This window comes from Salmo trutta, chromosome 28 (genome assembly GCF_901001165.1).
Source record: "Salmo trutta chromosome 28, fSalTru1.1, whole genome shotgun sequence".
NCBI lineage: Eukaryota > Metazoa > Chordata > Actinopteri > Salmoniformes > Salmonidae > Salmo > Salmo trutta.
The window spans coordinates 37174019-37201323 of record NC_042984.1 but is presented as its reverse complement, the minus strand read 5'-3'; the positions used below and the strand labels follow the sequence as shown (position 1 = coordinate 37201323).

The following is a 27305-nucleotide window of genomic DNA, read 5'->3' as shown; positions in this document are numbered from 1 at the left end:
GGGAGGGAGGGCGAGAGGGAGGGAGGGTGAGAGGGAGGGAGAGAGAGAGAGAGAGAGAGAGAAGAGGAGGCAGGAGAGAGGGAGAGAAGGAGGAACAGAGAGATAGAGGGGGGAGAGAGAGCGAGCAAGAGAGAGAAAGAGAGAAAGAGAGAGGGGGGAAGGGAGAGATCACGTGTGTGTGAAGGAGAGTGTGTAAGAGGGAAAGAAAGTAACAGAGTCTGTGTGAAAGAAAGGAGAAGAGGGAGAGAAGGGCATTGTAAGTGTAAGAGAGAGTTTATGAGAGGGAAAAAGAGAGAGGGATATAGTTGTGTGTGTGTATGAGAGAGAGAGAGAGAGAGAGAGAGAGAGAGAGAGAGAGAGAGAGAGGGGGGGAAAGGGAGGGAGGCGGTAGAGAGATCAAGCAAGCCAGAGTGAGAAAGGGAGAGAGAGAGAGAGAGAAAGAGAGAGAGAGTGCACACTCAAAGGGAGAGCTAGCTTGAATTGATTTGAGACGGAGAGTGTAAGAACATAGACGAGTTAAGAGCAAACAGTGTGAGACAAGGTGAAAAGGAAAGAACAGAGTGAAGACAGTGAGTCGGAGACAGAAAGAGAGAGTGAGAGACAGAGGGGAGGGGAAAAGAGAGAGAGGCTAGCAGTATCAAAACTGGATGTTTCTAAGTGCTTTACTGCTGACTGATCCAATGAGCACTCACTCTGTTATTCACCACGCAAAGACACCCAGAGAGGTAGGTAACCGGGATGCTTCCTCCCCCCTGAGTGTGTGGGTCTGTGAGAGTGTGTGTTTGGGTGTGTGTGGGTGTAGGAGTGAGTGTGAGACATACAGACGGAGATATAGATGGAAGGGATAAAATATATGCATAGAGCAGTTTCTTGTTTGAGAATGTGCTGTATTGACTATAAGAATTTTCAGGATGTGTGATATTGAAAGAAAGTATCTTAGAAGTGTCTGAGGTAAAAAAAAAAAAAAAAAGTTAGTGCGGGTGAGAAGGAAATACAACATGCATGTGTTTACTGTATATGGTATAGAAGCATGTGTGTACTGTACTTGCATAGCAGTGTGTCTAACAGTGTGTGTATCTACACACCAGTGTGTGTGTGTGTGTGTGTGTGTGTGTGTGTGTGTGTGTGTGTGTGTAAGGGATAGAGAGGTGTAGGTTCCAGTAGGTTCACCATTCAGCCTGCCTGCAGATCTGGGCTCAGAATTAGAGCAGTGGGCTGAAATAGACCCAGTCCAGAGATAGCCAGGGGCCACAGTCACAGAGTGGGCACATATGGGGGGGGGGGGGGGGGGGGGGGCAGACATCGAGAGGGGCAAACATGAAGGACAGATATGGGGGTAGATATGAGGAATAGTGATGTGTGGGTTGACTCATAACCCACAGTCCCCGTGGTTATATCTGCGTGGCTGGCGGGTTTAGGGTGGGTGGGTGATTGAATAAAGAGAAAGCACTGCATTTAGAATTCATAAATGTATCATTCTTATAGGGTACATTGACATTTGTTTTTCATAATTTTTATCTGGCGTTAGGCTTTAGGGCTTAACTGTTTGTGTGCCAAATACACAGCAATTGCCAAATGGCAAATGCTTTTGGGAACTTGGGCAGAAAAAGTTAGGCAAAAAGGACAATGTCGTAGTTTAATTGAGTAAGAGCAAAGCTGTGAAATGGAGAGTTGAAAATAAAGGGAAGGGAGGGCCAGAACAGTAGCCTTATTTTTGGGAAAGATCTTATGTGTGATGATTGTGAGGCGCAATACAAATTTGACAGTCACAAGACGGGGACTTCAAAAATGGCACGTCAAGGAACTGTACTGTTCAGATGGGTTAAATGGAACAGAAGGCCTAACTGAAATCTGAACACTGACTGTAGGTCTATAACCTCTCACATGGACTTTCAACATTTAGATAATAAAGCATTTGACCTTTCCATTGTGTTAACAACAGAGGATTGGTTGATTTCCGTTTTTTGTTTGTATACGTTTTTTTCAAGATGATTGATAATAAAAATATTGTCCATCCCATTGGGTATCTCACTGCGCCCTCATATGCCATGTATTGAAATATGCGGACAGGCAGAATAAAAGTACATTTGCATTGTAATACTTCTGACAGCCAACTTTCTAACTCCATCCATAACTTTTGGACTTCATAACATTTCCAGAAAGAATGGATTATTGAGTCATTGTTAGTTTTACACTTAAGTTCCAACATTCCCTCCATCTTGCACCAATATCAGTTCTTTTTAAGTCTTGGTTCCAATAATTCATATTTTACAACAGTTTTCAGCTGTGCTAACATAATTGCACAAGGGTTTTCTAATGATCAATTTGCCTTTTAAAATGATAAACTTGGATTAGCTAACACAACGTGCCATTGGAACACAGGAGTGATGGTTGCTGATAATGGGCCTCTGTACGCAATGTAGATATTCCATAAAAAATCTGAAGTTTCCAGCTACAATAGTCATTTACAACATTAACAATGTCTACACTGTATTTCTGATCAATTTGAAGTTATTTTAATGGACAAAAAAGTTGCTTTTCTTTCAAAAACAAGGACATTTCTAAGTGACCCCAAACCTTTGAATGGTCGTGTATATGGAGGGTACGGGGCAACAGAAGACGAACATCAGAGGGGCTAAGGATCTTGGAGATGGGGAAAGAGCTGATAAAACAGGGGCACAGTTTGCAAGACTCTACCTGGAGGGGCAGGTCAGGATTGGATGGCCATACCCTCCCAATAACGGGAGCCGGTGTCTGGTGGCGGTCTGCCTGTTGTTGATACCTGGAGGTGGTCTTGAGAAGAGCTGACCGGGCTCTCTTCCAGGTATGGTGACAGCGGCAGACGAACATCTGGGCCGAGGGTATGCTGACCTCTTCCTCTTGCTCCGGGAAGAGCGGGGGCTGATATCCCAGGGAGCACTCAAAAGGAGAGAGACCAGTGGCTGAGCAAGGGAGGGTGTTGCGGGCATATTCTACCCACATGAGATTCTGGCTCCAGGTGGTGGGATTGGCGGAGACCAGGTAGCAAAGAGTTGTCTCCATGTCCTGATTGGATCGCTCTGGCTGGCCATTAGACTTGCGGTGGAACCGGGAGGACAGGCTGGCCGACGACCCAATGAGCGTGAAGAATGCCTTCCAGAACTGGGACGAGAACTGAGACCCTCGTCGGAGACCATGTCCACCGGAAGTCCATGGATCCGGAAGACGTGCTGCACCATCAGCTGGGCCGACTCCTTGGCTGAGGGTAGCTTGGGCAAAGGGATGAAGTGGGAGGCTTTGGAAAACCAGTCCACCACCGTAAGGATAACCGTGTTGCCATCAGACGGGGGGAAACCAGTGACGGAGTCCAGGGATATGTGTGACCAGGGATGATGAGGGATAGGAAGTACTTGAAGGAAGCCAGCCGGAGCTTGCCGAGGAGTCTTATTCTGGGCACACACGGTGCACGAATGCGGAGACGTCAGGAACCAAGGTGGGACACCAAAAATGTTGTTGTACAAAGGCCAGCTTCTGATGGGAGCCAGGATGGCAGGCCAGTCGAGCGGAATGAGCCCATTCCAGAACTGAGGAATGGGCAGAGTCCGGGACAGACATCCGGTTATCCGGGGCTCCTCTGGCTAACTGGATGTTGTAGTTCCTTTCCATGGGGTCGAGACGATGGTAAAGGAATAAGCAAGGATGCAGCTTTTGGTTATGGGCTGAACGCTGGGACAGGACAGCCCCCACTCTGACATCCGAGACGGCTCTGGATGGATTAGTATGGGGGCAGTAGTGAATTGGTGTTTGAGGTCCAAGAATGCCTGTTCTGCAGCTGTAGACCACTTAAACGGGACCTTGGGAGATTTGAGTGCTGACAGGGGGGAAGCCCGGGTGCTGTAGCTCCGGATGAACCTGCGGTGGAAATGGGCGAACCCCAGGATGCGTTGCAGCTGAACACTGGAGGTGGGATGTGGCCAATCCACCACCGCTCTCACCTTTTTAGGATACATCTGGATGTTGCCTGCAGCTATGATGTACCCCAGGAAGGAGATGGTGGAGCGATGGAATTTGAATATTTCCGCTTTGACATGCAGCTGGTTCTCCAGAAGACCCTGGAGGACTTTTCTGACATGGAGGACATGTTCGTGAGCTGAGTGGGAAAACCCGAGGATGTCATCAGTGTAGACGAATACGAACCGGTTAAACATGTTCCCGGAGAACGTCGTTTACCAGGGCCTGGAACACAGCGGGAGTGTTGGTCAGTCCAAACGGCATCACCAGGTATTCGTAGTGGCCGCTAGCCATGTTAAAGGCGGTATTCCACTCATCCCCTTCCCGCATCCGTACCATATGGTAGGTGTTCCGGAGGTCGAACTTGGAGAAGATGGTAGCCCTCTGGAGAGGCTCGAAAGCCAAGGCAATGAGTGGGAGCAGGTAACGGTTTTTAACCATGATGTTATTCAGGCCCCGGTAGTCCATACACGGACGCAGGGTTTTGTTGTTCTTCTCCACAAAGCAGAACCCTGCGCCGGCGTGGGAGACTGTAAATGTGGTGGTTGGAAGTTGGGGTTAAAGGACAGACAGAAAGCAAGGTTCTGTATTCAATGATCAAATTGATTGCCTTTATTTGTAAGAAACCTTTCTCACAACAGCAGTCCCTTTAGACCAGTACAAAGTGCAGGACAAATACAGATAATCAGACAAATAGACTGCAATCAACGTCATGAATAAAAGGAGTAAGCTAGACTGTCTGGGTTGGGTCCATTCATACCTGCAACAGAGGAAGTATTATTGTGGCTATACCATTTGAAGAAATGTAAGCAGTTAGACGATGCATTTTAAGACAGTGCATTTTTTAAGAAGAGATGGGAACTTGATTTGTGTGTTGCTATAGTCTGAGATGGATCTCACCAGTGGGTTCACTTTGAAAGGAGTTGAAGACCATATACCTAGATGTGCGTGCTTGCGTGCATCCTTGCTTGCTTGCGTGTGTGTGCACTTGCGTCCATATGTATGAGTGTGTGCTATAACACTTTGTGGAGGTGAGTGTTTTTTTGGTGGGGACAGTACACCCGAGCACTCCCTGTTTCTCTGCCCACTGCGTGATATCTAGTTATAGCACTATGGTGGAGGAGGCAATGCCCATACATGCATGATTATAGCTCTTTCTGCTTCCACGGGAGTGCTCCAGCCACTGCAGCTCACATACTCAAACATCTTTCAATTACACAGTGTATTTCTTGGTACCCCAAAGTCAGTTTGCATAGAATAACTTCCATTACCAAGTATTACACTCTAACGTGTAGTCTAACAATTTCCTTCCCACCTGGACTGACTGTTGAAGATGATTGGAATACTACAAGTAGAAGTTAATCCACAATGAGAAAAACACTAAATTGACCTTAAATCAGTGTCTACGGTTAGCCTCCACCCCTTCCAGTCTGAATAGAGAGTTTACTGAATGTTCTTCTGGTGTCAGACATATAGCTGTCTCACAGTGATATTCCAGAGATAGGAGATACTGTATATCATATTATAACGTAAGAGTATGCATGGTCAGCATCTGTTAGTCTGTTCCCCGTATATGAATCGATTGTACTTTCAACCGTTTCAATGTTGTTTTTGGTGTCAGATTCGCCCTTGCCTTTGAAAGGACTAGGCAAAGTTGGGCACTTCTTTGTTACTGTGTGTTTTTCTGAATGTCCATATGTACTGTATGTACATCCGGGTGTGTATGTGTGAGTGTGTGCATAAGTGCGTAAGTGCGAGTGTGCGTGTTTTTGCATGCGTGCATTAGGTTTGGCAGGGTGGGCTGGTATCAGTTCACACATGTAGATTTGTTGTGTTAGGCCTTTAGTTTTCATTTGAAGTTGTAGTCTCCTGTCTCAAACCTCTGAGATGAAGTGATCAAGCCGGAATGGCATCTGACTCCCATTGTGCCTGTCAGTCGCATTCACTGTCACTCAAACACATGTCCTCATTGGGAAACTGAGTACCTACCTGGCACTGCCTGCTGACTTCTTCTCTTTGACGGTTTACATAACGATCCTAATTTGAATGATAAGGTCAGAAGCTTAAAGAGCTCAGTATCGCCTAAGAACCCACCAGGGTTCATTCTGAAAGCTAAAGGGATAATATAAACTGTGCTACAACCATTTCATCCAAGGTTTATCGTCAACACCATGTGTGTGTTGTGTGTGAGCGTGTGGGGGACGCTGAAGAGTGAGTACATCTCTGAATGAGAATGAACTCACTTTCCCTCTTTTAGAAACATAGACACACACACACACATGAGCACGCACAGGCACACAAATAAACACATACACCAATTCCTAATTGAAACTCATGAAAGATAATTGGATGTCAGTGTACTTCTTAAATTGACTGGCCTCTTGTCTGGGACTGACTGGTTGCTGGCCCTTTAAGAGGTCTATTTTTACAGGGGTACAGTCATGCATGGAGCAAGGCACAGCTGAGAGAGGAGGCATGGAGAGGCCGTTGGAGAGTCTTTCTCTGACTCGCAACTGTGACTCTCTACAACAAATGGGCTACTAGTGTATTATTGTTATTGTGTGTGCATGTGTGCATGTGTGCATGTGCAGGGTTGGGTAGGTTACTTTCTAAATGTAATCAGTTACAGTTACTAGTTACCTGTCCAAAATTGTAATCAGTAATGTAACTTTTTGATTACCCAACTCAGTAACATAATCTGATTACATTTAGTTACTTTTAGATTACTTTCCTCTTAAGAGGCATCAGAAGAAGACAAAAATGCATGTTACCAATTGAACGACATCTATTGCAGGTAAATTAATGTTAAAGTTTACATAGCTGGCCATATATGGATGTTACATTTTACTTTATGGGTTGGTTAACTTCTTGTGGATTAGTGGGACGCTACCGTCCCATTTCGACAATTTCCGGTGAAATTGCAGAGCACCAAATTCAAATTAAATTACTATAAATATTAAACTTTCATTAAATCACAAGTGCAATACATCAAAATAAAGCTTAACTTGTTGTTAATCCAAAAAAAGACTTTAGGGCGAAAGCAAACCATGCGATTGTCTGAGGACAGCGCCCAGTACACAAATGCATAACAAATCATTTTCAACCAGGGAGTTGCGACATGAAAGTCAGAAATAGCAATATAATATATGCCTTACCTTTGAAGATCTTCTTCTATTGGCACTCCAAAAGGTCCCAGTTACATTACAAATGGTCCTTTTGTTCAATAATGTCCTTCTTTATATCCATAAAAACTCAGTTTAGCTGGCGTGCTTCAGTCAATAATCCACTCGGTTTCCCTCCTTCAAAATGCATACAAAATGAATCCCAAACGTTACCAATAAATTTATCCAAACAAGTCAATCAACGTTTATAATCAAACAATAGGTACCCTAATACGCAAATAAACTATAAAATTTAAGACGGAGAATCGTTATTGTCTTTACTGGAGAAAAATACCAAAGAACGCGCTCTCATTCACGTGCTTGGAAACACTACAGCCAAAATGGGAGCCACCTAGAAAAACTACAATTTCTGGGTCATTTTTCCAAAAACCAGCCTGAAACTCTTTCTAAAGACTGTTGACATCTAGTGGAAGCCCTAGGAACTGTAATCGGCACAATTTCGCCCTATTATACAAGTGCCAGCCATTGAAATCAGTGGTAGGATGACATTTTTTGGGGAGAGGATGGTTTGTCCTCGGGGTTTCGCCTGCCATATGCATATCCTAGCTTCTGGGCCTGAGTAGCAGGCAGTTTACTTTGGGCACGCTTTTCGTCCAGACATGAAAATACCACCCCCTATCCCAAAGAAGTTAAGTAGGCTTCTTCTAACCCATGGGTTCCTACTACATATAATAATATGATATCTTCACATTAAAAAGCAAAGTCTATCAGAATTTCAGTCATTCCAATAAATTATATACCCCTTGATCTTCAACAATAGGACTTGGAAAGATGGAAATATAGATTAGCCTAATTGTTTTACCTGAGCATAACCCCAAAACTAAGGACTTATTAGCCATCCCTACTCTGTTTATGATTTTGTTGTCATGGACGACTGATTGGGCTCATTGATTCAAGTTGAAAAATAAATGCTGCGCTCATGGAACACTACTGAAAAGTGCTATTTACATTTGAAAAATGTATGACATAAGCTGCATTTGATACAGGCCTACTTTTTTCTTTTTTGTTGGTTCCACTTTAATATCTTGATAATATGCAGCTGTTTAACCTCTCTAGGGTAGGGGGCAGTATTTGCACGGCCGGATAAAAAACGTACCCGATTTAATCTGGTTATTACTACTGCCCAGAAACTAGAATATGCATATAATTGTTTGATTTGGATAGAAAACACCGTAAAGTTTCTAAAACTGTTTGAATGGTGTCTGTGAGTATAACAGAACTCATATGGCAGGCAACAACCTGAGAAGATTCCTTACAGGAAGTGCCTTCTCTGACCATTTCTTGGCCTTCTACACTCTCTTTATTGAAAACTGAGGATCTCTGCTGTAACGTGACACTTCCTACGGCTCCCATAGGCTCTCAGAAGGCGGCAGAACGGTGAATGATGACTCTGGTGTCCCAGGCTGAAAAACAGTAGCGCATTTGGATAGTGGTCGATCAAAGAACAATGAGACTGGGGGCGCGTGCACGAGCCGACACCATGTTTTTATTTTTTCGTCTTTGAACGAAAACAGGGTTTCCCGGTCGGAATATTAGAGCTTTTTTACGAACAAAAATCGCATAAAAATTGATTTTAAACAGCGGTTGACATGCTTCGAAGTACGGAAATTGAATATTTAGAATTTTTTTGTCAAGAAACGCGTCGGGCGCGTCACCCTTCGTCACCCTTCGGATAGTGTCTTGAACGCACGAACAAAACAGAGGATAATTGAACATAACTATGGATTATTTTGAACCAAACCAACATTTGTTATTGAAGTAGAAGTCCTGGGAGTGCATTCTGACGAAGAACAGCAAAGGTTATCCAATTTTTCTTATAGTAAATCTGAATTTGGTGAGGGCCAAACTTGGTGGGTGTCAAAATAGCTAGCCCGTGATGGCCGAGCTATCTACTCAGAATATTGCAAAATGTGCTTTTGCCGAAAAGCTATTTTAAAATCGGACATAGCGATTGCATAAAGGTGTTCTGTATCTATAATTCTTAAAATAATTGTTATGTTTTTTGTGAACGTTTATCGTGAGTAATTTAGTAAATTCACCGGAAGTTTGCGGTAGGTATGCTAGTTCTGAATGTCACATGCTAATGTAAAAAGCTGGTTTTCGATATAAATATGAACTTGATTGAACAAAACATGCATGTATTGTATAACATAATGTCCTAGGAGTGTCATCTGATGAAGATCATCAAAGGTTAGTGCTGCATTTAGCTGTGGTTTGGGTTTATGTGACATTATATGGTAGCTTAAAAATGGGTGTCTGATTATTTCTGGCTGGGTACTCTGCTGACATAATCTAATGTTTTGCTTTCGTTGTAAAGCCTTTTTGAAATCGGACAGTGTGGTTAGATTCACGAGAGTCTTGTCTTTAAAATGGTGTAAAATAGTGTCACGTCCTGACCAGCAGATGGAGCTATTGTATTAGTTTTGGGGTCAGGACGTGGCAGTTTTTGTGTATGTGAATGTTTGTATTGTTGATTGGGACTTCCAATTGAAGGCAGGTGTGTTGAGTTGCCTTTAATTGGAAGTCCTATATAGGTGTGTGTGTTTTTCTTTGGGGTTGTGGGTGGTTGTTTTGCACTGCGTTTGTTAGCCTGCAAACTGTTGCTGTCGTGTTATTGTTTCCTGTGGATGCTTTACTCCTTTTATTTTGTAATTAAACATGAGTATTCACATACCTGCTGCGCCTTGGTTCATTTCTGAAGACAGCCGTTACAAATAGTCATATGTTTGAGAAATTGAAGTAATAGCATTTCTAAGGTATTTGAATATCGCGCCACGGGATTCCACTGGCTGTTGAGTAGGTTTCGTCCCACATACCCTAGAGAGGTTAAAGGGCAAATCCAAAGATGAAATAATAACAAAACGATCGCCCCGCCTCTGTTTTGGTTAAAAGCTGAGGGATGGGCCTGGAGAAATGTAACCACTCTCAGATTAACAGACAGAGCTATGGATGTAAGGTCTGACCATCCATGATATCAAAATTATTGTTTTAACCATGTTACGAGGTTACACAGTGTTTGTTTACGTTTAAAATATTTACAAACATTGGAGAAAAACAATTTTAGGTTCTCATGAAGTGTGACAGTTCAAGAATCAATGGATACAGTTGAAGTCGGAAGTTTACATACACTTAGGTTGTAGTCATTAAAACTTGTTTTTCAACCACTCCACTATAGTTTTGGCAAGTCGGTTAGGACATCTACTTTGTGCACGACACAAGTAATTTTTCCAACAATTGTTTACAGACAGATTATTTCACAGATTAATTCACGGTATCACAATTCCAGTGGGCCAGAAGTTGACATACACTAAGTTAACTGTGACTTTAAACAGCTTGGAAAATTCCAGAAAATGATGTGATGGCTTTAGAAGCTTCTGATAGGCTAATTGACATCATTTGAGTCAATTGGAGGTGTACCTGTGAAGGCCTACCTTCAAACTCAGTGCCTCTTTGCTTGACATCATGGGAAAATCAAAAGAAATCAGCCAAGACCTCAGAAGAAAATGGTAGACCTCCACAAGTCTGGTTCATCCTTGGGAGCCATTTCCAAATGCCTGAAGGTACCACGTTCATCTGTACAAACAATAGTATGCAAGTATAAACACCATGGGACCACGCAGCCGCCATACCGCTCAGGAAGGAGACGCGTTCTGTCTCCTAGAGATGAACGTACTTTGGTGCAAAAAGTACAAATCAATTCCAGATCAACACCAAAGGACCATGTGAAGATGCTGGAGGAAAAAGGTACAAAAGTATCTATATCCACAGTAAAACGAGTCCTATATCGACACAACCTGAAAGGCCAACAGCAAGGAAGAAGCCACTGCTCCAAAACCGCCATAATCAAAGCCAGACTACGGTTTGCAACTGCACATGGGGACAAAGATCGTACTTTTTGGAGAAATGTCCTCTGGTCTGATTAAACTGTTTAGCCATAATGACCATCGTTACGTTTGGAGGAAAAAGTGGGAGATTTGCAAGCCGAAGAACACCATCCCAACCGTAAAGCACGGGGGTGGCAGCAGCATCTTGTGGGGGTGTTTTACTGCAGGAGGGACAGGTGCACTTCACAAAATAGATGGCATCATGAGGCAGGAAAATGATGTGGATATATTGAAGCAACATCTCAAGACATCAGTCAGGAAGTTAAAGCTTGGTAGCAAATGTGTCTTCCAAATGGACAATGACCCCAAGCATACTTCCAAAGTTGTGGCAAAATAATTTAAGGGAAACAAAGTCAAGGTATTGGAGTGGCCATCACAAAGCCCTGACCTCAGTCCTATAGAACATTTGTGGGCAGAATCGAAAAAGGTGTGCGAGCAAGGAGGACAACAAACCTGACTCAGTTACACCAGCTCTGTCAGGAGGAATGGGCCAACATTCACCCAACTAATTGTGGGAAGCTTGTGGAAGGCTACCCGAAACATTTGACCCAAGTTAAACAATTTAAAGGCAGTGCTACCAAATACTAATTGAGTGTACTTCTGACACACTGGGAATATGATGAAATAAATAAAAGCTGAAATAAATCATTCTCTCTGCTATTATTCTGACATTTCACATTCTTAAAATAAAGTGGTGATCCTAACTGACCTAAGACAGGGAATGTTTACTGGGATTAAATGTCAGGAATTGTGAAAAACTGAGTTTAAATGTATTTAGCTAAGGTGTATGTAAACTTCCGACTTCAACTGTATATGTATATACAGTGCCAGTCAAAAGTTTGGACACACCTACTCATTCAAGGGTTTTTCTTTATTTTTACTATTTTCTACACTGTAGAATAATAGTAAAGAAATCACAACTATGAAATATCACAAATAGAACATGTAGTAACCAAAAAAGTGTTAAACAAATCAAAATATCTTTTAGATTTTAGATTCTTCAAAGTAGCGACCCTTTGCCTTGATGACAGCTTTGCACAATCTTGACATTCTCTCAACGAACTTCACCTGGAATGCTTTTCCAAGAAGGAATTCTCACATATGCTGAGCACTTTTTGTCTGCTTTTCCTTCACTGCTGTCCAACTCATCCCAAACCATTTCAATTGGGTTGAGGTAGGGTGATTGTGGAGGCCAGGTCATCTGATGCAGCACTCCATCACTCTCCTTCTTGGTAAAATAGCCCTTACACATCAGCCCATCTGTAAATAGCACACCCAACTACCTCATCCCCATTTTGTTATTTATTTTTTTACTCTTTTGCTCCCCAGTATCTCTACATGCACATCATAATCTGCACATCTATCAACCCAGTGTTAATTGCTCAAATGTAATTATTTTGACACCATGGCCTATTTATTGCCTTACCTCCCTAATCTTACTACATTTGCACACACTGTACATAGATTTTTCTATTGTGTTATTGACTGTACGTTTGCTTATCCTATGTGTAACTCTGTGTTGTTGTTTTTGTCGCGCTGCTTTGCTTTATCTTGGCCAGGTTGCAGTTGTAAATGAGAACTTGTTCACAACTGGCCTACCTAGTTAAATTAAGGTGAAATAAAAATACAAGTAAAAAACTTAAATACAAGTCCGACCAAGCGCAAACCAAATGGGATGGTGTATCGCTGCAGAATGCTGTGGATGCTATGATGGTTAAGTGTGCCTTGAATTCTAAATAAATCACCAACAGTGTCACAAGCAAAGCACCCCACACCATCACACCTTCTCCTCCATGCTTCACGGTGGGAACCATACATGCGGAAATCATCCATTCACCTTCTCTGCATTGGTTGGAACCAATAATCTCTATTTTGGAATCATCAGACCAATGGACAGATTTCCACCGGTCTAATGTCCATTGCTCGTGTTTCTTGGCCCAAGCAAGTCTATTCTTATTGGTGTGCTTTGGTTTCTTTGCAGCAATTCGACCACGAAGGCCTGATTCACGCCGTCTTCTATAAACAGTTGATGTTGAGATGTGTCTCTTACTTGAACTTTATGAAGCATATATATGGGCTGCAATTTCTGAGGCTGATAACTCTAATGAACTTATCCTCTGCAGCAGAGGTAACTCTGGGTCTACCTTTCCTTTCCTGGTCCTCATGAGAGCCAGTTTAATCATAGCTCTTGATGGTTTTTGTGGCTGCACATGAAGACTCTTTCAAACTTCTTGAAATGTTCAGAATTGACTGACCTTCATGTCTTAAAGTAATGATGGGCTGTCATTTCTCTTTGTTTATTTGAGCTGTTCTTGCCATAATATGGACTTGGTCTTTTACCAAACAGGGTTATCTTCTGTGTACTACCCCTACTGTACCTTGTCACAACACAACTGATTGTATCAAATGCATTAAGATGGAAAGAAATTCCACAAATTAACCTTTAACAAGGCACACCTGTTAATTGAAATCCATTCCAGGTGACTACCTCATGAAGCTGGTTGAGTGTGGCTACTTTGAAGAATCTCAAATATAAAATATAAAATAATTTGCTTAACACATGTTTGGTTACTACATGAATCCATATGTTTTATTTCATAGTTTTTATGTCATCACTATTATTCTACAATATAGAAAATAACACAAGTAAAGAAAAACCCTAGAATGAGTAGGTGTGTCCAAACTTTTGACTGGTACTGTGTACTGTATATATAAAAATGGATGTAGCAACTACAGATTGCCCCTTTAAGTCTATCAAAAGTGTACGACTTTGAGCATGTGTTCATTAGGCCTATGGATATTTTTTTTTATAAGCATGAATTAGATTGAGCTATCCAAGCCCCACTTTTATTCCATATGCTGGGATCCGTCCTATGCAGCTGTTGCAAGAGTGCATTTTTCACTGGCTGTTCACTGGTTTCAAATACACATTTTGTTTTGTGAACAGCCATCCACAACAACCACAATCTGTAAGGCTCAAATAGCTAAATGAGAGAGCAGCAGTGTGATTCACATCAATGCGCTATGTAGATATCAATAGTAAGTGATGTCCGTATCGCCGTAGACTACACCACTGCTGTCATCCTTACCTCCAAGTGTTTATTCAAGTTGGATAATCTCTGGATGCCGACAACAGTCACACCATTGGAAGACATAGCTTGGACTGTAGCCTACAAAAGCCTATTCCTGCTCTTTTCCCACAATCCTTCAAACACATTTGGTGTGTCATCATAGTGGTCTCAGACTCGCTCAGGCTCAGCTCACACTTAATAAATTTGCGCCTTATTTCAATGCTGGTTTGAATGTCATTGAGAAAACAGAATGTCAAATATTTTTTCCCGCAAGCATCCTTTCTGAATTTAAAAGTAATCCTGAAAGTAATCATCTACTTTTTCAAAAGTATCTGTAACCTGATTATAATATTTTTGCTGGTAACGTAACGGATTACAGTTACCGTTTCTTTGTGATCCCTTACATGTAATCCGTTACTCCCCAACCCTGTGCGTGTGTGTGTGGTGACATGTCAGCAAAGCTCTGCTGGACACAGCTCTCTGAGGTCAAATTTATAGGAATTAGGACCTTAGACCAGATATTCAAACAAAAACAGATATGCATACATACAGTACATACATCCCCTTTCAGAGTGCACTTACAGTACTGTACGTGTGGTATACCCATTGGCTCTCATAAACAGTAACTAAAAAACACATACACGCACTCAAACACATTACTTCTCTGTACAATGGATTAAAGTGAGCAAAAATAAACCAATCTCTGCTTTTTGTGTTGAGTGCTCCAACTCCTCACTGCCTCGAATTAGTCCTTTTGGAAGTTTTTCTTGGTACATCTTTCACATTCATTCTCTCTGCACAAATGTACACACAGACAGGCATACATACAGTACACCCACAGCAAAATTACTTATAAATCCTCAATATGTGGGCCTAAAATACCCATCTGCCTTATGCAATCTGCATGTTACATAATGCCTGTCATTATCACAGGGCTCCTTCACACCCTGCCATGCCTCTCCACCTACATTAATAATATACGCACACGCACATTGATTAATACACACACACACACACACACACACACACACACACACACACACACACACACACACACACACACACACACACACACACACACACAGACACGGCTTCATAAATACACACACACACACATATGCATGTAAAAGTTACACATTCACATGCAGACATAAAGGAAACAACACAGACACACCTCCTGCCCCCTGAGTTGACAGTCATTACACTCTCTTTCTCTAGTTGTTAGGGGGCACACTCAAGCAGAAAGAGCAAGAGAGAGAAAGTAAGAGAGAGAGAGATGGGTAGAGAGGTGGAGAGAGACATAAATGTAGAGAGAGATGGGCAGAGATGGATGTAGGGAAAAGGGAAGAGCTAAAGGACTCCCATTACACCCTTTCACACCAAACTCAGGTGGAAATACAGGGCGGGAGAACTGGTTTCTATGTTTGTGTGTGTGTGTGTGTGTGTGTGTGTGTGTGTGTGTGTGTGTGTGTGTGTGTGTGTGTGTGTGTGTGTGTGTGTGTGTGTGTGTGTGTGTGTGTGTGTGTGTGTGTGCGCGTGTGTGTTTAGTGATGTGCGGGTCAGCTGTTTATTCAGCCACACCGCCCCCAGTTGTTAATAATCCATTCACAACCTTCAGACTATATGCTATACGTGATAAAGTGAAAAGCTGAGCCCCACACCAGACCCTAACCCACAAATATAGAAAATGCGCTGTACAGTCAGAGATGGTGGTGATTTTTTGACAGGTCTGTGTTTCTACTTATATTATCGGACATTTTGGTAGGATATTTGTTAGTCAACTTACATGCAGCTTTTCTTCTACCATTACTTGTTGCCCTAGAAGACTAATTAAACCCTTTCTCACCAGAATAATGTAATACATCGATAGAATAAATGCTTCAATCTAGTTGACATCGGTTGAGTGTGCTTTCTTTTTCCTCTTTCATCTCTGCTTATCTCACACAGAGAAGACATTCAGGGACCGGGGAGAAAATGCAATAAAAAAAACTACGGGAAAGATTTTCTGTGCAACATTTTCTAATGACATCAGTAAGGAAATTAAAAGCTGCTAAAACGCCGAACATGTTTTTGATAAGATTTCAGTTCGGTTTGGATGCATATTTTATGTGGTTGAAATACTATCAGCTTTTATGCTGATAAAGATAGCAGCTTTACAGACGGTCCTTAACCGCACATTCATTTTCTCAAGATGCTGAAATAAACAAATCATATTTCTCCATTCCTGGAGTCAAAATGTACATCTGATGTATTATTTTACTGCAAGAAATGGTTAATTCTGCCACTTCATCAAATGTTCAGTTTTCTGGCCCTTCCTTCTATACATTTTTCAACTCTTCATTTTTTTATGTTATTCAATTAAACTCCGACATTGTCCTTTTTGCCTCAGTGGATCGACGTTACATTTTTCTGCCCAAGTTCCCAAACGAATTTGGGTATTGGCGCTAAGTTAGGTCTTAAAACTTAGGCTTACGAACTAACGCAATATACAAATAATGAAAGAAGAACCTGAATGTAGCCTATAGATATGAATTGTACAATAATTACACATTTATGGATTTTTAATGCATTGTTTTCTCTTTATTCAACCCGCACGTCTTTCATCCACACAGTATTTCATGACCCTAACCACGGGGACTACGGGTTATGAGTCAACCTGCGCATCACGTGTGTGTGTGTGTGTGTGTGTGTGTGTGTGTGTGTGTGTGTGTGTGTGTGTGTGTGTGTGTGTGTGTGTGTGTGTGTGTGTGTGTGTGTGTCTGCGTGAATGTGTATGTGTGTGTAAATCATGCATGTGTGTGTGCGTCAATGAGTGTTTTTTGCGTAAGCGTGTGTGAATATGAGTCTCCTTGGTTCTGTGTGGGTCCTATTCTAAACCCTGGGAGAAGATAAGCACATTCAGTGATCAGCAGGGCAGCAAAGTGATAGTAGAGGCTGCTCACTACTCCAATAGTCAAGCCGAAAACCACACAGCACTGCAACACACAACAACACTACAGTTTCCTTCAGTTTCCTGGACCTGAGCTAACGGCTCACTCATTGGCACAGATCCAGGATCAGCTTCACCTCCCCAAGTTCTAACCTTAGCTCCAAACAGCTACAGGTGTGCGCGTGCATGTGTGCCATAACAACAGTCAGTGTAAGACATATGACTCAGACAGGAGACAAGAGTACAGCAGTGTTGGCCTCCTCCGCCATGCTGAGTCTATAGCAGGGGTCCTAACCTCTCACCTCTGCCTCCTACCATACTCCCACACCACATCCACTGGGTAGGCCCTGCTGATTCCCTCTCTCCTCACATAGAGAGACAACACACACACAATGAAAATCATGCAGACATGCGCATGCACACACGCGGTACGTATGCACACAGGTACGAGTGAAAGAGAGAGAGAGAGAGAGAGAGAGAGAGAGAAAGAGCGGTAGCTATTTCAGACATAATTGACAGTATTTTACCTGAAGAAGAAAAAACTGTCAGTATGACCCCCTTTCATTCAGTCTTGCATTTTTTTTAAAATGTCTTGCTAGCATACGCCTTTTATACATCCAGTTGTGCAGGTGGGAGTAGGGGTGTGCAGATGTGGGAGGGCATATATTTGAATAAATCCACTGAATATACACCATCACAAAGAAACTTAAACATAATTATTAAACATAATTATTAAACATAATACTGTAGATCTCTTCATTGAATTTAAAGAACAGGGATTGTTTCCCACTTCACCTATCAGATATTAAAAAAGAGCAGGTAAAAAGAAGACGGTGTTGTAGAGTTGGCGGAATTTTGACTCGGTATAAAACGCACAAGAGAGAGACAGAGACAGAGAGAGACGGGGGGAGAGAGAGAGAGAGAGAGAACGCGAGATAGAGGCAGAGAGAGACTCTGAGTCAGAAAGGCAGTGAGACCGAGAGAGAGAGAGGGACAGAGAGACAGATAGAGAGAGACAGAGAGACCGAGAGAGAGAGGGACAGAGAGACAGAGAGAGACAGAGAGACTGAGAGAGACAGAGAGACAGAAAGACAGAGAGAGAGTGACAGAGACAGAGAGACAGAAAGACAGATAGAGAGAGACAGAGAGAGACAGAGAGACTGAGAGAGACTGAGAGAGACAGAGAGACAGAAAGACAGAGAGAGAGAGTGACAGAGAGACAGAGAGACAGAAAGACAGAGAGAGAGGGACAGAAACAGAGAGACATAGATGTGGCCTGAGTGTATCATCTGGGCTTATGTACTCTACATTAACTTTCTGCATCAAGGTCTTTTCAAATCTCTGAGAGGGTTCTAGTTGGCTCTACTAAAATAACACCATCAAAGTTGCTTTGTATTTTGGTTTAATCAAACTTTGATTGGGGTGTCAAAGGTGATTGATGTTTGTAATATAGGTCCCAGAAAATATTTGTATTTTATGTAATGGTTCAAGAGAACGAGGAGATTTATGTATTATGTAATGTGGTGGATGTAGGTGGATGTATATGTGTTTGAGTAATCACAGTGTACAGTATCACCCCATCTCCTGATATAGCTGTCACGGTGTTAGTGTGTAACACTGATCACAGCACACCTGACTGCTCCAGATAATTGCTGCTATTCCAGGTGGCTACCGAAATCAACACATTATACTTTCTGTTCCTTAACTGCTGTCACCTTGGTGATGACGGGCTCTTCTCCGGCTCTGGTCTCCATGGTGATAGACAGAACCATACTGTATGTTTGACTGTTACTGACAGTTTGTTACCATAGCTATTTGGAGAAAACACTGATCATCCCTGGCCAGAAGCCTCTCTCTGTCTCTCTCTCTCTCTCTCTCTCTCTCTCTCTCCCTCTCTCTCTCTCGCTCTCTCTCTCTATCTCTCTCTCTCTATCTCTCTCTCTCTCTTTCTTTGTCCCCTCTCTCTGGCTCTATCACTTCCCTTTCCCTTCCTCTCTTCCCACTCTTTCTCTTTATATATCTCCCTACCTTCCTCCCTCTTCTCCCTCTCTCTCTCTCACCAGCAACCATTCATCTCCCTTCCTTCCTCCCTTCCTTCCTCCCTCTCTCTCTCTTTCTACGCACCTCTTCTACTCTCACTCTCCCTCTCTCCCTGGTAAGCGGGTCACTGATCTCATAGTGCAGGAGTTCTGCTCACACCAGGTGCTCTGAGCTTGGCTAATCTGGTCGGATTTGCAGTCAGTAAAGACTGCTGTTTGCGTGTGTCTCAGTACCGCATAGGGGTTACAGCTTGCTAGAGGTGCTGGTACAGTTTGACATGGAACACATAGCCTATAGGCCTAAGTGCAAATAATGAGCATCTCTGGATACTATCCTGTGGTGATGCGGTTATTTGCATAAGTAATGCATCTCGATTAACATCAAATCAAACGTTATTCGTCGCCGAATAAAACAGGTGTAGACCTTAACGTGAAATGCTTACTTACGAGTCCTTAACCAACAATGCAGAGTTTTAAAAAAGTTGAAAAAAATCTGCTTAAGAAACTAAAGGACAAATAGTGACACAATAAAATAACAATAACAAAGCTATATACAAGGGGTACCGATACCAAGTCAATGTGCAGGGGTACAGGTTAGTCGAGGTAATTGAGGTAATATGTACATGTAGGTAGGGTTGTTGTAATTATGCATAGGTAATAAACAGAGTAGCAGAGGCGTATGTGAAGAGTGTGAAGGAATGTGTGTGTGTGTGTGTGTGTGTGTGTGTGTGTGTGTGTGTGTGTGTGTGTGTGTGTGTGTGTGTGTGTGTGTGTGTGTGTGTGTGTGTGTGTGTGTGTGTGTGTGTGTGTGTGTGTGTGTGTGTGTGTGTGTGTGTTGGAGTGTCAGTGTAGTATGTGTGAGTGTGTGGTTAGAGCTCAGTGAGTGCACATCGAGCGTGTGCAAGAGAGTTAGTGTAAAAAAATCTGAATCAAATAATGGGGTCAATGCAAGTAGTCTGGGTAGCCATTTGATAACTGTTCAGCAGTCTTATGCCTTGGGGGTAGAAGCTGTTAAGGAGCCTTTTTGTCTTAGACTTGGAGCTCCAGTACCGCTTGGCATGCGGTAGCAGAGAAAACAGCATATAACTTGGGTGGCTGGAGTCTTTGGGCCTTCCTCTGACACCACCTGGTATTGAGGTCCTGGATGGCAGGAAACTCAGCCCTAGTGATGTACTGGGCTGTATTCACTACCCTCTATAGTGGCTTGCTGTCAGATGCCGAGCAGTTGCCATACCAAGCGGTGATGCAAACAGTCAGGATGGTCTCGATGGTGCAGCTGTAAAACTTTTTGAGGATCTAAGGACCCATGCCAAATATTTTCAGCCTCCAGAGGGGGAATAGGTGTTGTCATGCCCTCTTTACGACAGTCTTGGTGTGTTTGGACCATGATAAGTCTTTTGTGATGTGGACACCAAGGAACTCATCGATGTGAATGGGGGCATACTCGGCCCTCCTTTTCCTGTATCCACAATCATCTCCTTTCTCTTGCTCACTTTGAGGGAGAGATTGTTGTCCAGACAACACACTGTCAAGTCTCTGACCTCCTCCCTGTAGGCTGTCTCATCGTCGTCAGTGATCAGACAGTCATGTGTGAACAGGGAGTACAGGAGGGGACTAAGCATGCACCCCTGAGGACGGCCCCCCGTTTTGAGGGTCAGCGTGGCGGAAGATTATCCATGACACAAATATGACAACAATTCAACCAGTCATAGGGGCAGGATATGATGCTATACGTTATTTACATGTATCATTGAGGATGGGTGATAAACAGTGGGTGTGTGTGTGAGTATGTGTTGTTGCAATGCAACCCCATGCAATGCAACCCCATCAAAGCCCAAAGCCCACTCTATGGTTTGCTATACTTCTGATACAGCATAGTATGACTGTTAGGTGGTGGAAATCTGATCAAATAAAACTCCATCGGATGACAGCTAAATGTCAATGAAGGAAAAGAACACAACGCCCCCATGCTAAAATGTCAGCAGAGAAATTTTTAGAATAACTCAAGTAGAGGCTACTGAGGGGAGGACAGCTCATAATAATGGCTGAAACGGAACAAATGGAATGGCGTCAAACACATGGAAACCGTGTGTGTGTGTGTGTGTGTGTGTGTGTGTGTGTGTGTGTGTGTGTGTGTGTGTGTGTGTGTGTGTGTGTGTGTGGACCAGAAGTCCCCACAAGAATAGTAAACAAATAAACATTTGAACAACATTTTGTTAGTCCCCACAAGGTCAAAAACTTTTTCTAGGGGGTTTCTAGGGTTAAGCTAGGGTTCGTTTTAGGGTTAGGCTTAGGTCAGGGTTCAGGTTAGGGTTAGGTTTATGGCTGGTGGTTACGGAAATTAGGATTTTGAATGGGACTAGATTGTGTGTCCCCACAAGGTTAGTCATACAAAACTCTGTGTGTTGAGAGAGAGAGAGAGAGAGAGAGAGAAGGTCTGCTGTAGTACTCTCCATTTTTTTATTTTACCTTTATTTAACTAGGCAAGTCAGTTAAGAACAATTTCTTATTTTCAATGACGGCCTAGGAACAGTGCCCCTGCCAGCCCCTGCCTTGTTCAGGGGCAGAACGACAGATTTTTACCTTGTCAGCTCAGGGATTCGATCTAGCAACCTTTCAGTTAATGGCCCAATACTCTAACCACAAGGCACCTGCCGCCCCAGTAAAGGAAGAGGAGAGTTCGGAGGAGAAGAGTAGGTTCCCATTTCCCACTCTGCTGAGTGGCTGACCTGGATGTAATTAGCCAAGTCATATTTTTAACTGATACTGTGTAAAAGCCAGCTTAAGGAGCCATAGCTGCCCTATTTATACCCCCGGGCTGACGGCCTGTACCACTACACGGGGGGATTTTCTCCCAGAACTGTTCTAAGCCTGCTTTAGGCTGTACCAATGAAAATGCACAGTAATTAGCGAGGCTATACGTTACAGCCCTTACTCTCTCTCTCTCTCTCTCTCTCTCTCTCTCTCTCTCTCTCTCTCTCTCTCTCTCTCTCTCTCTCTCTCTCTCTCTCTCTCTCATATATGACACTATACGTCTCCTTCCATCTTTTTCTCCCCCCATCTCTGCCTCATCCCTCTTTCTTTCTCACTCTCTCTCTCTCTCTCTGTCTCCCCCTCACACTCTCTATGAGCACTACGCTGTGTCTCTTTGCACACATTTGCACAATTGTACTGATCCACTGTGTGCCTGTCTCTGTCCCTATGTATAGGCCTAGATTATGAAAGTGTGTTTGTGTGGATTCATGTATCTTTGAGCATGTGTTTAAACAGTACATATACATGTGTGTAAAGGTGTTTCTGACTGTGTGTGTGTGTGTATATGTTAATAGTAACTTCTGAGGGGATCAGCCTCAGCGGGGATCAGGCTACTGTAGGCTGTGCTGGCTCATCCTGTTTGAGAATGGGTCAGGACCTGGAAGGCTGACCTGGCCTGTAGCCCAATCAGCTATCTCCCATATCACCCTGGCCACTCTCAGGATTACCTCAGGCACCCTGCAGAGTAAGCCACCACACGCAGGGAGGGAGTAGTACTCTCTCACACACATGCACAGACACAATCACATTCACATCCACCTTCACATACTTAGTCAAAGGACCCAAATACAGTCTGTATTCCCTCTATCCTCTCCTCTCTCTTCTCTCTAACTCCTCCCCTCCTCCCCTCTACGGATGGAGAGCTGTGTTACATTCAGCAACATATTTCTGCTGCATCAGATGTCCATCAAAGATCCTTACTCTGGGCTGAAACGTGATCAGACACCAGATACCCGCTACTCATCAGGGAGAACAATACAAAACAGCATTCTCATTCAAACTGGTTTTAAAAAAGCCCTTTGACCCATTTGGTTTGGGTTGAGTCATTTGACCTTTCTTGTCGCTCTACGAACTTGATGTCTGACTGACAGTTAGAGTGGAATAACACCTTTGTGACTCATGTCATTCATGATGGACAGAACATTATGTTTTCATTGGATTGTGTGTGTGTGTGTATTTGTGTGTGTGTAAGTGATGCGCAGGTTGACTCGTGACCCGCAGTCACTGCGGTTATATCCGTGGGGCGGGTTTAGAGTCATGAAATATTGCGTGGATTAAGGGGGAGTGGATGGTGGGCAGGTTGAATAAAGAGAAAGCAATGCATTTGGCAAATGCCAAATTCTTTTGGGAACTTGGGCAGAAAAAGACAAAAAGGACAATGTTAGAGTTGAATTCAGTAAGAGAAAAGCTGCAGAAGTGAGAGTTGAAAATAAATAGGGAGGGCCAGAACAGTAGTCTAACGTTCGGGAAAGAGGATGCTAGCACTGCAGGATATGTTGTGATGATTGTGATGCGCTATACAAACGTGACAATCACAAGACAGAGACTTCACAAATGGAACATCAAGGGAACTGTACTGTTCAGATGGGTTAAATGGAATAGTATAGCTGAAATCTGGACACTGACTGTCGGTCTAGAACCTCTCACATAGCCTGATATTAACTGGTGCAGAATTAAAATCATACAGCAACTGTACATTTTGACTCAGGAACAGGATTGGAGAAATGTGTTGCTTTCAACATCTTGCGAGAATGAATGTGCTCTTAGGGACTGTCTGTAAAGGTGGTGGTGTTATCTTTATCAGCATCAAAAAAGCTGATAGTATTTCAACCACATAAAATATGCATCCAAGCCAAACTGAAATCTTATTAAAAACATGTTGGGTAGTTTTAACAGCTATTCATTTCCTTAAAAATGAATTAACAGCTATTCATTTCCTTATGGCATCAAACTGATGCCATAACATTTTGCATGGAAAATCTTACCAGTTTCTTAGAGTAATTGCATTTTCTCCCCGGTCCCTAAACGTCTTTGCTGCACGAGAGAAGCTGAGATAACTTTACCAATGTCAACTAGATTCTATCGATTTATGAAATTATTCTGGTGAGCAAGGGTTTATTTAGTCTTCTAATGCAAAAGGTAATGACAGAAGAGAAGCTGCATGTATCTTATTATAGAGAAGTTGACTAACAAAAAATACCAAAAGGTCAGAAATTATAAGCAAAAACTTAAGCTTATGTAAAAAGGCCTGCCAAAAAGTGTTCCTCCATCTCTGACTGTACAGCACATTTTCTATATTTGCAGGTTAGGGTTGGGTGTGGCCCTCAGATTTATCATATAGAGTCGGGCGGTTGAGGATGGGTAATTAGCAATTGCGGGTGAGTGTGGATGAAAAAAAAGCTGACCTGCTCATCACTAGTGTGTGTGTGTGTGTGTGTGTGTGTGTGTGTGTGTGTGTGTGTGTGTGTGTGTGTGTGTGTGTGTGTGTGTGTGTGTGTGTGTGTGTGTGTGTGTGTGTGTGTGTGTGTGTGTGTGTGTATTCTGATTGTGTGTGTCTGATTTGGGCCAGGGGAGTAAGCACAAAGTCAAATTCTCTTTGATTGTCTTTTACATTATAGTATAAGAAATGCATTATAAGCACTCAACTGTTCAAACAAAAAACCCTAGGCTCTCAATATGGAAAAAAAATGGCATAGGGCAACCATTGCCCAATTTGTACAGTAATTTCTCCATCGACTTGTAATGACAAACACTTTGATCAGTCTTGTGCTTGCTCTCTGTTCCCCTTTCGCTATGACTGAACTGCTGCTTCTATATTTACACACTGCTGATCGCTGGAACTTTATCAAGCATACATGGAAATAGATGTTCATAGTGTATGGAAATTCTCTTAAGAATTTGGATTACATTTTATTACACATACATAGATGTTGGGATAATATTAGTAGTTCAAGTAATTACAGTTATTTTAATTGACACTAGTAGTATTAGTAGTAGTAGTATTACTGTAGTAGTAGTTGTAGTAGTAGTAGTAGAAGAAGAAGAAGAAGAAGAAGAAGAAGAAGAAGAAGAAGAAGAAGAAGTGAAAGAATAATAGGAGGAACAGTTGTTGTTATTGTTATATTAGAGTTTGTGGTTAAAATATAAACAGTTGCTACTTTTTCCTTCTCTCTAAGCCACAGTATAAATCCTTCCTATAGACACAGCACATTGGATTGCATTGCATTTAAATCATTGCAAGAGAAAAGCACATTTCTTTGAGAAATTGCCATTTTTTTCAGTCAACACACTGCTAATTGGATACAAATGAATAACCGTGGTGGAATAAAGCGTTTTCTTTTGCATGCACAAAGACATCAACAAGCCTAGCAATTAACGGAGGCACAATGTAATCCATTTAACTGGGTTATTTATTTTAATTATATTTAATTATGAGTTGATTGAAAATAGTCAAATAGATTATTTTCACTTTGTCACCTGTTGGTGTTATAGTCATTTTCAACAAATAATCAAATGTTAAATATGCAAAGAAATAAGAATCCATTTTAAGTAGTATTGTATTTGCCCTAAGATATCTAAAATCTCTCATAATTTCAGTTCATAATTTCAGTTCATAGTTTATTTAGTACCAATAAATACATTCATAAATAAATAACCAAAAAAACAATGGTCTGGAAAAGTCCTTATTCCTAAACAGATTTATTCAATAATTCCTAAAAAAAAAGTAGACTTGCTTCTTGTTGTGGTTACACTTGGGTTATATATTTATTGGTTATTATAAAATGTTTTTACATTTTTCATATAAAACAAGAGAAAAATACCAATACTATATGTAATTATAGTAGCATGTTGATGTAATAGGTTTGCTGCCTGTTTATTAGTTCATATTTTGTCAAAGTGAATTCTGAAAATAGCATTTAACAGATTGTGAAAGTTCACATCTTTCCTCTACTCCACAACAACAGTGAATTATTGAAGCTGCCCACACGTTTTGTGTGATCTTCACATTTTTGATAGATTCTGTGCATAACTACACTTTACATGTTGCAGGTTGGGTTTTCCCCAGTCCTTACATCTGTGTGTGCCCTTACAAAAAAGAAACATGAAAAAATGTGGTTTTCAGACACATACAGTACCAGTCAAATGTTTGGATAAACCTACTCATTCCAGGGTTTTTCTTTATTTTTAATATTGTCTACATTGTAGAATAATAGTAAAGACATCAAAACTGTGAAATAACACATATGGAATCATGTAGTAACCAAAAAAGTGTTATCAAATCAAAATATATTTTATATTTGAGATTCTTCAAAGTAGTGACTCTTTGCCTTGATGGCAGCTTTGGCATTCTCTCAACCAGCTTCACCTGGAATGATTTTCCAACAGTCTTGAATATGCTGAGCACTTGTTGGCTGCTTTTCCTTCACTCTGTGGTCCAACTCATCCCAAACCATCTCAAATGGGTTGAGGTCGGGTGATTGTGGAGGCCAGGTCATCTGTTGCAGCACTCCATCACTCTCCTTCTTGGTCATTCATTGTCCTGCTGAAAAACACATTTTTGGGATCATACACGTGGGTTTTTGGACACGTGTGAATTTGAACATGGATTTCTCACATGTACATTTTTCAGTCAGACATGTGGTTTCCAAACTTTCCACATGATATTATACATTTCATGTGTGGTTTTGTAACTGCCGAGATAAGAACCTGGGTCTCACGCTTGAGAAGCCAACATCTTGACCATTAGACCAAATGGCCAATATGTGGAATTGCATTTTCACATGTGAAAATCAAATTTGCAGTTTTACATGTCAAATCAAATCAAATCAAAGTTTATTGGTCACGTACACAGTTTAGCAGGTGTTATAACCGTGCAGAAAAATGCTTATGTTACTAGCTCCTAACAATGCAGTCAAGTGCCAAACAGCTAAAATGTAAAAAAAAATGATAATAGGCAATATATCAAGAATAGCACTGTAGTAGTATGAAAGCGCAATCTATACATTTGTACACCGGGGGAATTATACACTACATGACCAAAAGTATGTGGACACCTGCTTGTCGAACATCTCATTCTAAAATCATGGGCATTCCACTAGATGTTAGAACATTGCTGCGGGGACTTGCTTCCATTCAGCCACAAGAGTGAGGTCAGGCACTGATGTTGGGCAATTAGGCCTGGCTCGCAGTCGGCGTTACAATTCATCCCAATGGTGTTCGATGTCGTTGAGGTCAGGGATTTATGCAGGCCAGCCAAGGTGTTCACACTGATCTCGACAAACCATTTCTGTATGGACCTCACTTTGTGCATGGGGGCATAGTCATGCTGAAACTAGAAAGGGCCTTCCCCAAACTGTTGCCAAAAAGTTGGAAGCATAGAATCGTCTAGAATGTCA

The 27305-nt window shown here is 42.1% G+C and overlaps 1 protein-coding gene across 1 annotated transcript in view; it reads left to right on the top strand.

The window, feature by feature from the left end:
* Positions 1-315: 315 nt before the first annotated feature.
* The window catches only part of LOC115166150 (hormone receptor 4), a 37853-nt gene continuing 10863 nt past the window's right edge, over positions 316-27305 (top strand). The window contains exon 1 of the mRNA XM_029719887.1: positions 316-725. The gene's annotated coding sequence lies outside the window, so the exon portion shown is untranslated. The remainder of the gene's footprint in view (positions 726-27305) is intronic.